This window comes from Cricetulus griseus, chromosome 5 (assembly GCF_003668045.3).
Source record: "Cricetulus griseus strain 17A/GY chromosome 5, alternate assembly CriGri-PICRH-1.0, whole genome shotgun sequence".
NCBI classification, from domain to species: domain Eukaryota; kingdom Metazoa; phylum Chordata; class Mammalia; order Rodentia; family Cricetidae; genus Cricetulus; species Cricetulus griseus.
In genome coordinates this window covers 51,267,873-51,279,977 of record NC_048598.1, presented here as the reverse complement: position 1 = coordinate 51,279,977, position 12,105 = coordinate 51,267,873, and positions in this window count along the sequence as shown.

The window sequence follows — 12,105 nt, the reverse complement described above, 5'->3', positions numbered from 1 at the left end:
TAGGAATGTCCCTCAAAATCTCCAGCATTTGAATACCTGGTCCCTAATTGGTGATAATATTTGGGGAGGTTGAGGACTGATGGCTTTGCTGGAGGGAGAGTGTCATCAGAGGTGGCTTTTGAGTGTTGAAGGCCTTGGCCTACTTGCATTTCTGGATGTGAACTCTTGGCTTTCTGCTCCAGCCACCAAACCTGCTTCCTGCTGGCATGCCAGGTCTTCTCTCTGGAACTGTTAGCCCAATTACACTCTCTTACATAAGGCTCCTTGGCCATAGGGTATTATCACAGCAGCAAAAGTAAGTAATAAGTGGGGGGAAGGGGGGAAACGGTCCCTGAGGAATTACAATGTGAGGGATTTAGAGATAAGAAAAGGCCTGCCGTGGACATACACTGAAGCAGGGGGAAGAATCTTCTACGAGGTGAATGAAGACCTGAGTATCACCAAGGGTGGCAAACAGACTTGCAATATATAATCCAAACCTATTCACTGTTCTCCTTTCTGCCACCTATGAGTGAATGAGTCTGGATCACTGTTGCTGTCATTGTCACAGCCTTGTGTAATTTCAGATTATCTTATTATATGTTAAGATAATCTGAAATTAAGATTATAATACATATAATGTATATAATGATTGCATACAATACTAATAATGAGTAGTTTGGGAGCTGCTTTTATTTTCTGTCTTACTACTTAGAAAATATTTTAAGAGTCAGAAATAGAAATCAAAACTGCCTCTTTATTTATGTGAAATTATAGTGTACACTTTCAAAAGGAACATTTCCCCTTCGCTCTAAAGGCAGACATAAATGTTGAGGCATAAAAAGAAATGACCTCACATGGAAGCTGAACCTTCAGGCTAACAAATGCAACTCTATCTTTAGTACTATCTCATGTATTTATATAAAACAGAGGAGCATTTTAGGCCAATTAGTGGCTTGAAAACCATATACTTTTTCCAGGAGGGTTTAATCCTGACGAACTTGAGATGTTAACACAGAAAAGCATTGGCAGGAGATCACGCGGTTGGCTTGACTCAAGGCAACAAAGCTTTAGCATAAATTAGTTTTTACTTGTTAAAAGAAAAAACAAATCCTGTTTGTTTTTGTAATACAGTTTGTTGGTTCTTTTAATTTGGGGGAAATTCTGGGGAATTCCAGTTCTCAGAGAAGTGAGGAGCCAAGCCTAGGTTGAGCCAGTCCCAAGCTCCCTGGTCCTGTGTAAACACCCAGGAGCCCTCTTCAGTGTGCCTGGTCTAAGGCAGCAGGGTGGACCTGTTATGCCTGGACCTCAGTTAAAGCAAGAGTGCCAGGCTGGGGCTGGCTGCTGTGCAATCCACAGAAGATTATTCAAACCCCCAAAAGGGATCCCAGCTTCCCACCCTGACTTGTAAGCAGTGCCTATGAACAAACAAGAGTGAGAGAGAGAGCTGCTGCTGTGTCAGTGGGATTTGGAGACTGTCTCCTCCTTCCTGTTAGCTCTGCAGATGTGAAAAGTGAAGATTGGACATAAAATTTGGCTTTGTCAAAGCAGATTAGTGTAATACCTGACAGACACAATCCTCCAATCCAAGGCCCTTTGCTATGAGTGTAATCTGTGGCCTACTTTGGTTGCCGCACTGAGAGGAGGCCCACAGTAAATGAGGATTTTGTTGTTATTGTTCCCTAGCTTCAGTCTTACAAAGGTGAAAAACATGAAGATAAAATGAAATTACAGAACAGCTAGTGGTCAAACCTGTCAAGTTCATAATTTCTGAGATCATTCTGTGATTTCTTCAGCAGCACAAACCAAAGGCTTAGCTAGAGTGGAGCCTGGTGTACCTGAGAGCCTCTGTGTGTCTGCTGTGCTTGCTTCTGTGTACAAAGCACTTCCATGAGTTGGTAAAATACCCAGACCTGGGTGGTACAAGGGTTTCCTTAAGATACATCAGCTCAGAATTCATTTATGATATTCACAAAAACTCTTAGTTTTAAAAAGTATTTTGTTTTTATTTATCCATGTATGCATGTGTGCCTCTCTCTCTCTCTCTCTCTCTCTCTCTCTCTCTCTCTCTCTCTCCCTCTCCTTCCCTCTCTCTCTCTCTCTCTCTCTCTCTCTCTCTGTGTGTGTGTGTGTGTGTGTGTGTGTGTGTGTGTGCACCTACCCTCTGAATTCAGAAGAGGGCATCAGAGTCACAGCTAGGTGTAAGCAACCTGAACTGAGTGCTGGAAACTGAACACTCTTAATCCACTAAGTCATCTTCCTAGCCCAAACTCACACATTCTTTAATGTAATTAATATTCATGAAAGCATCATGAAGCACTGTGGTAAAAAGTGCTAATCCCCCATTTCTATTTTAGTCTTCTACAGTAACAGAATCCTAGATATTTTTAGGAACACCGCTGACCCAGCCTTTTTTGTGGCCAAATGTAGACATATTTTAAGTTCTGGCCATGTTGTAAGAACAAAGGTAAGAAGTATAATGTCTATGTCACCCCATGAAAAGGAGAGAGCAATTTCTCCTGTTTCTACTTCTCTCTCACTGTCTGAAACTGTGCTGGCATAGAGAACACTGATTGTAGTTGATTCAGACATATAAGTGAGTAACAATGGCAAAGATGAGGGTTATCAATGTAAATGTTTGTGAGACCTGGGGCACATTATGGCAGAGTTCTAAATTTCCCTCCACAACTTAAAGGTAAGGTACTACAACATGCCATGAGAGATGTAATAAATATTGGAGGGGCTGTATTCAAAGGTCTGATCACCAGTGACCTCACTATTCATAGCAAGCAGTGCCCTTTTTTTTTCCAAACTGCCGAACACAAAAGACCAGAAAACAGAGGCTGAGGGAGTGGCCAGCAGATGCAGTGGCCAGTGTCAGCAGGCTCATCTTCTTCATGAGGCCACCTTGGGGGATTCCTTGTGAATAAGACAGGCCTCTGTGGTTAGTGTTGGAACTCTTTGTCCTGAGTTAACAGTAACAGGAAGAGTGACTCAATATCCTGCCTCGAAGGATGGAGAAGCTGAGTCTGCTTTGAAACTTCCTCTCTGAAATGGGGATTGGTCTGGGAACCAGACAGTGAGAACTAAGACTGTGCCATGCACCAAGATCAAAGAGACTAGCCAAGGCCAGGTGTATGGGAAAGGAGACAAAGACAGCAGGTGGGCTGGGCTTTGACAACATGAGTTCTTAGTAGACTTGTGGTTGAGCTGAGCTAATCGGTAAAGCACTTAAGCCCAAAGCCCTAGCCTAGTACTACACCCCTCTTATTAGCAACCAAGTCTACATGTTATTTCAGGGGTACAAGACAACTATCTGTAGGCATCATCCGTAGATTCTTATTGTGATCAATCATTCTTTTTATTGTTGTTGTTGGTGGTGGTGGTGGTGGTGTGTGTGTGTGTGTGTGTGTGTGTGTGTGTGTGTGTGTTTGTGTGTGCATATTCTCTGTGCAAGTGCATTTATACCTATGTTCATGTGCTTGTGAAAGTCATAAAAATATTTCCTGTGTTATTCTTCATGTATTTCCTAATTTTGTTTTTGAAAAGATCTCTCTTGTTACCCAGTAAATTAGGCAGCTGGGATCTCTGCCTCTTGCTGCCTCCCATCTCACCATGGCTAGGATGTCACCCCTCCTTCCTTTTTATGTGGATCCCACAGATCCATATGCTCATTCTGTTTGTGCAGCAAGCGTTCTTCCTGACCACTGGAGTCCAGTCAGTCATTTTTGTAATAGATTTCATACATTGTCCCAGGCAGGTTTTATTCCAGCCCTGAGAGGTGACAAATTTCTAGGTTACATAAGAGAACTGAGGGTGGGGAGGTCATAAACTGGGTCAGACACGATGGCTCACAATCCCAGCACTTTGGAGACAGAGGCAGGTATTCACTCTGAGTTCCAGGCCAGTCACAGTAATATAGTGAAACATTGTCTAATAAGAAAAAAAAAATCAGAAAACAGGTCCACAACTCAACAGCTAGACTACCTTTGGGCTTAGCCTTAGATAAGAAAGTGTGAAATGGCAAGTACTGCCCTTAGCACTCAGTAATATTATCTCAATTTTAGAGAAGAGAAAAATGGAGCTAAGAGCAGGTAAGGAACTCTTCTCAAGTCATGTAACTATGTCAACCCGACAAGTCTCAAGAAGTTAATTCCACAAGGTTGATTCAGCTCCCTTTAGAATCTGCCTTGCACAACCAGGGGATCCAGCTTCTTGGGAGCTGAAGCCTCAGGCAAGCTGGAGCGCCTGCCCACCCACTTTTCAAAGGGCCTGTCTGCACTGTAAGAACAAGTCCTCCTCTTCCAGCAGAGGATGCATTTGTTACTTGATGTTTCTTCCACACTGCAGTCATCAGCAGTCCTGTCCAACTCCCCATCCCGCCACTCCCTCCCACAGACCTAAGGTCCTGTCCATCTCCCCATCCCCCCATTCCCTCCCACAGACCCAAGGTCCTGTCCATCCCCCCATCCCCCCATTCCCTCCCACAGATCCAAGGTCCTGTCCATCCCCCCATCCCCCCATTCCCTCCCACAGACCCAAGGTCCTGTCCATCCCCCCATCCCCCCATTCCCTCCCACAGATCCAAGGTCCTGTCCATCCCCCCATCCCCCCATTCCCTCCCACAGATCCAAGGTCCTGTCCACCTCCCCATCCCCCACTCCCTTCCACAGACCCAAGGTCCAGTGCACCACTTGAGCTCAGGTCACTGAATTTCTCTTTGATTTCTGCTTGCTAAATTTCTCAGCCAAGGAAAAACCATGAAGTGTCAAATTGCACGAACTGAGCATCCAAGTTCTTGGCTGCTCCAGCCCCAGCTCTGCCAAAGGACCTTAAATAAACTTGGTTTCAGGGAGATGCCCGAGATGATTCCTATGTGGTGTGTTTAGTTTGTGAAATGAACACAGAGCATGGTTTCATCTGATTAGTGTGAGTCACAAAAGCAGACCAAACAGCAAGCTTTCTGATTTCTGATTTCTTGTGTGTGTGTGTGTGTGTGTGTGTGTGTGTGTGTGTGTGTGTGTGTGTGCGCGCGTGCGTGTGTGCGTGTTGGTTTCTGTTGGATAACAAGTTTATCAATACTTTTTATTTATTCATATTTATAGTCAAAGGGGAGAGGTAAAGGCAAACAGTTTCTCTCAATCAATGGCTGTGTATCTCAGTAAGATAGAAAAGTATTGTACATATAAGACAAAAAATCAATAAACCTTTACAATTATGGTTACACATGTAAAATGCCTCACCTCCATTCTTTTAAAAGCCATTATTTCCATGCAGTACTTTCAGAAACTGGATCATTGTGCACACTTGGAAAGAAAAAAAAAAGAGGACATTGAATCACCATATATATTCTATTGCTTAATAAATTTCACACCACCTGACTGATTTTCCCCATTAGGAGGTACAGTAAATTACGCCAGGAGAGCTGAGAGCAGAAACTCTGTGTCCTCCGGAGTCCCTATGATGGGGTAGAGATGAGCAAGGGGCCAGGCAAGTCCTGCTCATTGACACTTAAAATGGGAGCAAGCTGGCCAGAGTAGAGAAGGAAATAAATGCAATTATCATTGTGCTGTATTTACTTTTCAAATGAAAAAAATAGAGAGCTCAAAAGTCAGGGTGCTATATCGGCAGTTCAGTGCCCTCAGCCCCTCAGCGTAAAGTTTTGGAAGAGGTCTTACTTCCGATGGCATGGGGGGAGGATGCTGAGCTTGGAGAGTTGGAAAGATCGAGAGATCAGCTATCGCATGATGAAGTCAATGTAAAAGATGGAGGCTCTATGTGGGGGCAAGCACTGAGCTCCATACTTGGTTTTGTTTACATTTTGTCTTGTTCTGTTTTTCTTATCAATTTCTTTCTATTTTCATTTGATTGTGTGTTTTAATTTTCATTCTGATGAGGTTGGGGTGTGGAGGGAAGGAGGGAAATGCACGAAGCAGAGTGGGTAGGCACCTGGGGAGCTAGGAGAAGTTGGGGGACGAAAAGAATATGACTGAAGTATATTGAATAAAAATTTTGTATAATTTTTTAAATACAAGTTGGACTATGACAGACGCTGGTGTATAGAGTCAAAGGTGGCGAGTTAGGTGAGGGAAAGAACTGTGCCAAGGGTCAGCGAATGTACAGGCTCAGAGGTACGGGAGGTCCAAAGGTCAGTGCCAGGGGCAACAAAGCATGGGGGAAAACCTAAAGTCCTCATAGCTGATGTGGAGTTTCCAGTGCCCAGACAGGAACACTCTGAAAAGTAGAAAAAGTGTCTGTGTGAAAAAACTTTTGTATCTTGTTCTGAAGCTGTATTTAGAGAGAGAAGGCTAGTAACAAAAGATCGAAACACTCAGACCCCAGACACACGTGGGCCTTTCTGGGAGCCATCCGCCTGTGGCCAGAGGCCGGAAATGTGAGGCCTTAGCATACTTAGTGGAGCACTAGGCTCTATGACGCAGCCTGTGCGTTCCTGCAGTCTATAACCAGAGGGCAAGGACATGGGATAGTGAGTCTGAAGTCAATACAGATCATATGGGCAGACTGATTGATCCTGATAAGATGCTTACAGACCACAAACAATTGACCAACCTGATAGCCGAGCCTGTGGCTAAGGAGTCATATTCCCTTGTAAGACAGTTTTCCTCAAACTTGTTCACATCGTGAGTATGCAGTAAATAAAAATAGCTCAAATGTGTCTGGCAGCAAGGGCAAACTGGAGAGTTAAGTCTCTCCTTAAGCTTCCTGTTTGCATTGCCAGCCTGAAGGCTCTTCCGGCTTGAGAAGGCTGTGGAGTCTGTGGAAATCAAAGCCTACACACACAGAGGTACCTGTCTCCCCTTGCTGGGAAGTTTTCTCTTAAGGAATACTTTGAGATCTCCTGGGGTAATTGTTCTTAGAGTGGGGAGTCACATGGTAAAGGAAATTCACATGAGCAAATGCCAAGGATAAGTAGAAACTCCAATCAAATGTTACATCAAGAAAATGAGCCTCACGTATATTAAAGGGAGGTTTCTAAGCACAGAGTAGCAAAATCAGGCAGTTTCCTTGAAGAGATGCTGTGTTTCACACGGGGGAAACAGAGGCAGAGAGAGAAGAGCCCTACATCACTCAGATGGCAACAGGATCACCCAAGGCCAGAACAGTGATGCAAAGAAGCAGGCTGCCAGTATCTTACGCAAACCAGAGATAAATAACTAAATGTGACGATTTTCAGTGCCTTATTCTCTCTGCATGTTTTTGAAGTTGTCACTAATTAATATTTCATCATCTCCTTTTCACCATTTTTGTTATTTTCTAAACCATGAAGATACTTGAACTGGCCAAATGGAATTGTTGAATAGTTCTAAAAGAACTTACTAGCCAACATACTGAGATACAATCACCGTTGGTCATCAGTCCAACAGAGTTAAATGGGGGGGGGGGCTCCAGAAAAACTGTAAACAATGCTAAGACAGTTTAGAACAAAAATGAGGTCTCTTTGGGAAATACAGTTACTAGGACTTCCCAGAAGTCACCCCATTTTGATAACTGTAGATACATACAAGGCTAAATACATGTTCCTCTAAACCTTGTACTGTAAATTATCCTTTTTGATTTCATTTACCACTGTACTTTTCCCTAAGTAATTCTTCTCTTTCTAAAATCACCCAAAGAGGATTCCCCATAGCCTTCCTGAACTCAGCCTACCATCCTGTAGATACCTAAATATTCTGCCAGAGTAGGTTTGATCAAGTCTTCATGACACAGTAGCAAGAGATATATGGCACACACAGACTGATGCTGCTGTAGCCCTAAAACTCCTAGATATATAAGATCTTTATAGTGTAAGATTTGCATCAGAAAAGATGACATACTGTGGAATCACACACACACTCTCACACAAACACACACAGACACAGTTGCACTCACACACACACACACACACACACACACACACTAATAGGGAGGGTAGTACTATATTATGTAATGTCAAAGGTAGGACATCTATATGAGGAAATCCTGACCATAACTGTCACTCACTCCTGGAGAGCTATTGTCAAGGAGTGATACAGCAGTTGGTTCCCATGAGGTGTAAGTGGGAATGCCAGGCTGATAATTTTTGGAAAGACAGTACAGGATATGGGCTAAAATGTCTCTTCTCACAGGAATATTAATTAATTATCTTACAATGTCATTCCAGTCAGCAATGTCAGTGACACAATGTACAAGTGTGCACAAGAAAAGCATCTTACCCTGAACCACAAAGGAGTAGCACTTAGAAGCCCCACCCATGAGCAGACGGAAACAATTGCAAAGGTTTTAGCACACCCTGGTGGTCATTTGACTTTCTGCAAGGTGAGGAACAACAAATACAAATGCAAAACTATTTCAATACAAGATTAGCTATCAAAGTGAGTAAGTGTTGAAAATGGGTGTCTTTCTCTTGGCTATGTACGAAATGCTTTCTTGAAGCAGAGCAGTTGGGCTGAGCCTTTCAAATGCCTACTGAGACTTGCCCTATTAACATCCTCTTCTGGATGGAAAGCCATGACACTGGGCAGAGTCATGAGACACTCAAGAATTCCTCATAAGGTTCCCCATGTTTCCCACAATTCCAATCTCCACCATCAGAGAAGTGAGCATTTCCTGTGGTCTGAATTCTTCTTCTTCTTCACCTGTGTTGTATGGGTGGTCCTGATAAATTTGGATTCACCAAGATGGACATGATCAGAATGCTTTGTTTGATCTGTTATTGCCTTCTCTAACTAGGAAGTATAGATACTTCTTTACATCTCCATCGGCAAAGCCACACACAATGAGTTATCTCATACATAAAATGCTTCTTTTACTTAAAATGCACTTTCTCATAAGGTAAAATGTTACCATAGATTAAAGATCCAGCCAGTGATGAAGTCACATGGGTTCCTTAGCTCAAAAAGCATTACATTTGTACTGGGTGTTGTACTTTGATGGAACTATTTGATCAATTGATGGGGTGGAATTTCTTAATGTGTATTACATGGAAGTTATCCAGGTGTTTATTTTTTCACAAGTCATATAGGGAAAAAACTCTAATAACAACTTAGCAACTTGTGAGGGTTCATACTTTATTAACTGATTTAAAATAATCCCATCTCTTATCTTAAAACATGGTGAATAAAGTATAAATATTTTCTTACAGAAGGTAAAAAAAACAGTAGTTAAGGAACATGCAAAGAATGAAAAACAAATTGCTTCTTTCAGATGAATGTCATCAGTAGCATGAAGCCACGGCTGAACAGGGCTGAATATCCGCAGCTTCAGCAATCATTCAAGTTCCTCTATGGATTCACCTCCTACCCAGCTCACCCTCCCATCTCATGACAAGAGGTTTTCTCATTTCTAGGTCAGTGTTCCACAACCAGGGAAGGTCTAGTCAATAGCCAGTTGTGAGGGCACACCACTTCGTGCAACGCCTTCCTTTTATTTTCAAATGCCTCCCATATGATGTTCCCCTAGTCTATCATGTGCATGGCATGCTCACTGAAGTGTGGGCCCTGCCAAGATGAATCCAGGGACAGAAGTTATAGCATGCAATGTTGGAAATGACCAATGACAGTGGAGGTATCAAGCAACCAAGGGCTCTAGAGGCAAGGGAAGTGTTGTGTATGTTTTTCTAAAACAGAAATTCAGTGTGAGTGACCTCCTTGAGTAGACCTAGGGATGAAATTGAGAACTGCTTATAGTATTATTTTCATTGAATTGCATAAAGTTAACACTTTTAAAAAGCTATGAGGAAGATTATTTCTCCTCTCCTCCCACTTTCAGCATTCCTTGGTTATCTGTAGGGCTTTGCATTCAGTGGAGGCCTCCAGAGCTTTCCTGCATCCATATGAGCATAATCTTCCCCAGGAAAAAGCACAAGGATTAGTTAACCATGATCCAGCGATCAACTCTGAAAACATGCATACAAGTAACATCATACAGACAGGGCAGGTTATATTTGTGTATTTAGGAATGTGTGTGTATAAATATGTAAACAATTAATTAAAAAACAGGCAATGAACTTGGAAAAGAGCAAGGAGAGATGCATGGGAGGGATTGGAGGGGGAAAGGGGGAGAAGTGAAGCAGTTACATTATGATAGCAAAAAATGAAATATGTATTTTTTCATTTTTAAAATATATTTAATTGATGTCATTGTGGTGATATTTTACTTATGACTTATCAAAGCTTGTCTGGGGATTCAGACAGTAAAATCAGCCACAAGACATAGAAGTGAGGTGCATACGTTTAATACCAGAACTCAGGATTAGGAGGTAAACAGATTGCTGTTAGTGCAAGGCCACACTGACTACAAGAAATTGATCCAGTCTGAAAAGAAACAGCTTTGATCACAAAGATGATCTCAGCACTTGGGAGTACATGCCTTGAATCCCAGGACTCACGAGAGGTATTTAAGACAGGAACAGGGTCTCAGAGCTATGATTCATTCTCCTGCCATATTAATGATAGGGTGGCATTCTGAGAGTAGTCTCTGGCCACACTGAGGAGAGCATAGCAGTCTGAGTGAGTCTGAGAAGCAGTCAAGTCAAGGCGGGAGCAGTTTGAGGTTGCTCCTTTGGTCTGAGCTGAGGTAGAGATAAGAGCTAGTGGCTGGTTGCTTTGCTTTTCTGATCTTCAGTTTAAAGTTTCAACCCTCACTACACCCTCCTCGCTTTTTCCTGAGCCTGCCCCTTGAGTAGAGTGGACCCACCCTGACCAGAAGGCCCACCCAGAGTCCAGACACACCTCACTCTTGGTTCCCCCTCAGCCCTCTGCCCTTTGCTTGAGAAGACTACAAGAGAAAGACCCTACCTGCACCCACTGAAAGAAAGGATGGGAAGATGACAGAGTAAGAGCACACTGAACAACGGAAAGACCTATATGACAACACCAGAATCTAGGTACTCTATACCAGCAAGAACTGAAAAGCCCAAACAGTGAATGAAGAAGAGATGGACCTTGAAAATTATCTTATGAAGATGATAGAGACCATTAAAGAGGAAACAAGAAAATCCCTTAAAGAAATAAAAGAAAAAAACAAGCAAACATTTACATGAAATGGAGGAAAAGACAAACCAAAAAATTCTAGAAATAAACAATTCTTTTAAAGAATCTAAAGAAAGCCAAAAAAAAAAAAAACCCAACAACCAAAAAAGTAAAGATAACAATTCAAACAGTTCATGGCTTGAAGGCAGAATTAGAAACAATAAAAAAAACACACAATGAGGGGATGCTGGAAATAGAAATGCTGGGTAAATGATCAAGAACCACTGATATAAGCATAACCAATAGAATAAAAGAGATGGAAGAGAGAATCTCAGGTGTTGAAGACTCACTAGAGGATATACAGTCATCAAACAAAGAAAATCTCAAGTCCAACAAGTCCCTAAGACAAAATATCCAGGAAATATGGGACACCATGAAAAGACCAAACCTAAGAATAATAGGTATAGAAGAAAGTGAAGAAATTCAGCTCAAAAGTACAGAAAACATATTCAACAAATTCATAGAAGAAAACTTCACCAACCTTAAGAAGGATATGCCTATGAAAGTACAAGAAGCTTATATAACACCAAATAGATTAGACCACAAAATAAGTCCCCTTGCCACATAATAATCAAAACACCAAACTAGAATGAAGAAAAAATATTAAGAACAGCAAAAGAAAAAGGCCAAGTAAAATATAAAGGCAGATTTATAAGAATCATACCCAACTTCTCAATGGAAACTTTGAAAGCCAGAAGATCCTGGATAGATGTTCTACAAACTCTAAGGGAACATGAATGTCAGCCGAGACTACTGTATCCAGCACAGCTTTCAATCACTATAGATGGAGAAAATAAGATATTCCATGACAAAACCACATTTAAGCAATACATATCCACAAATCCAGCCCTACAGAAATTAATGGAAGGAAAACTCCAATGTAATGAAGATAACTACGCAAAAAAAAACCATAGGCAATAGATAATTCCACTTTACCAAACACCAAAAGAAAAAAGGGTGGAAATCCACACATAATAACACCACCACCAACAAATACTAAACAAACAAGAACCAACAATCAATGGTCATTAATATCCCTCAATGTCAACGGTGTTATCTTGCCTATAAAAAGATACAAGCTAACAGAATGGATATG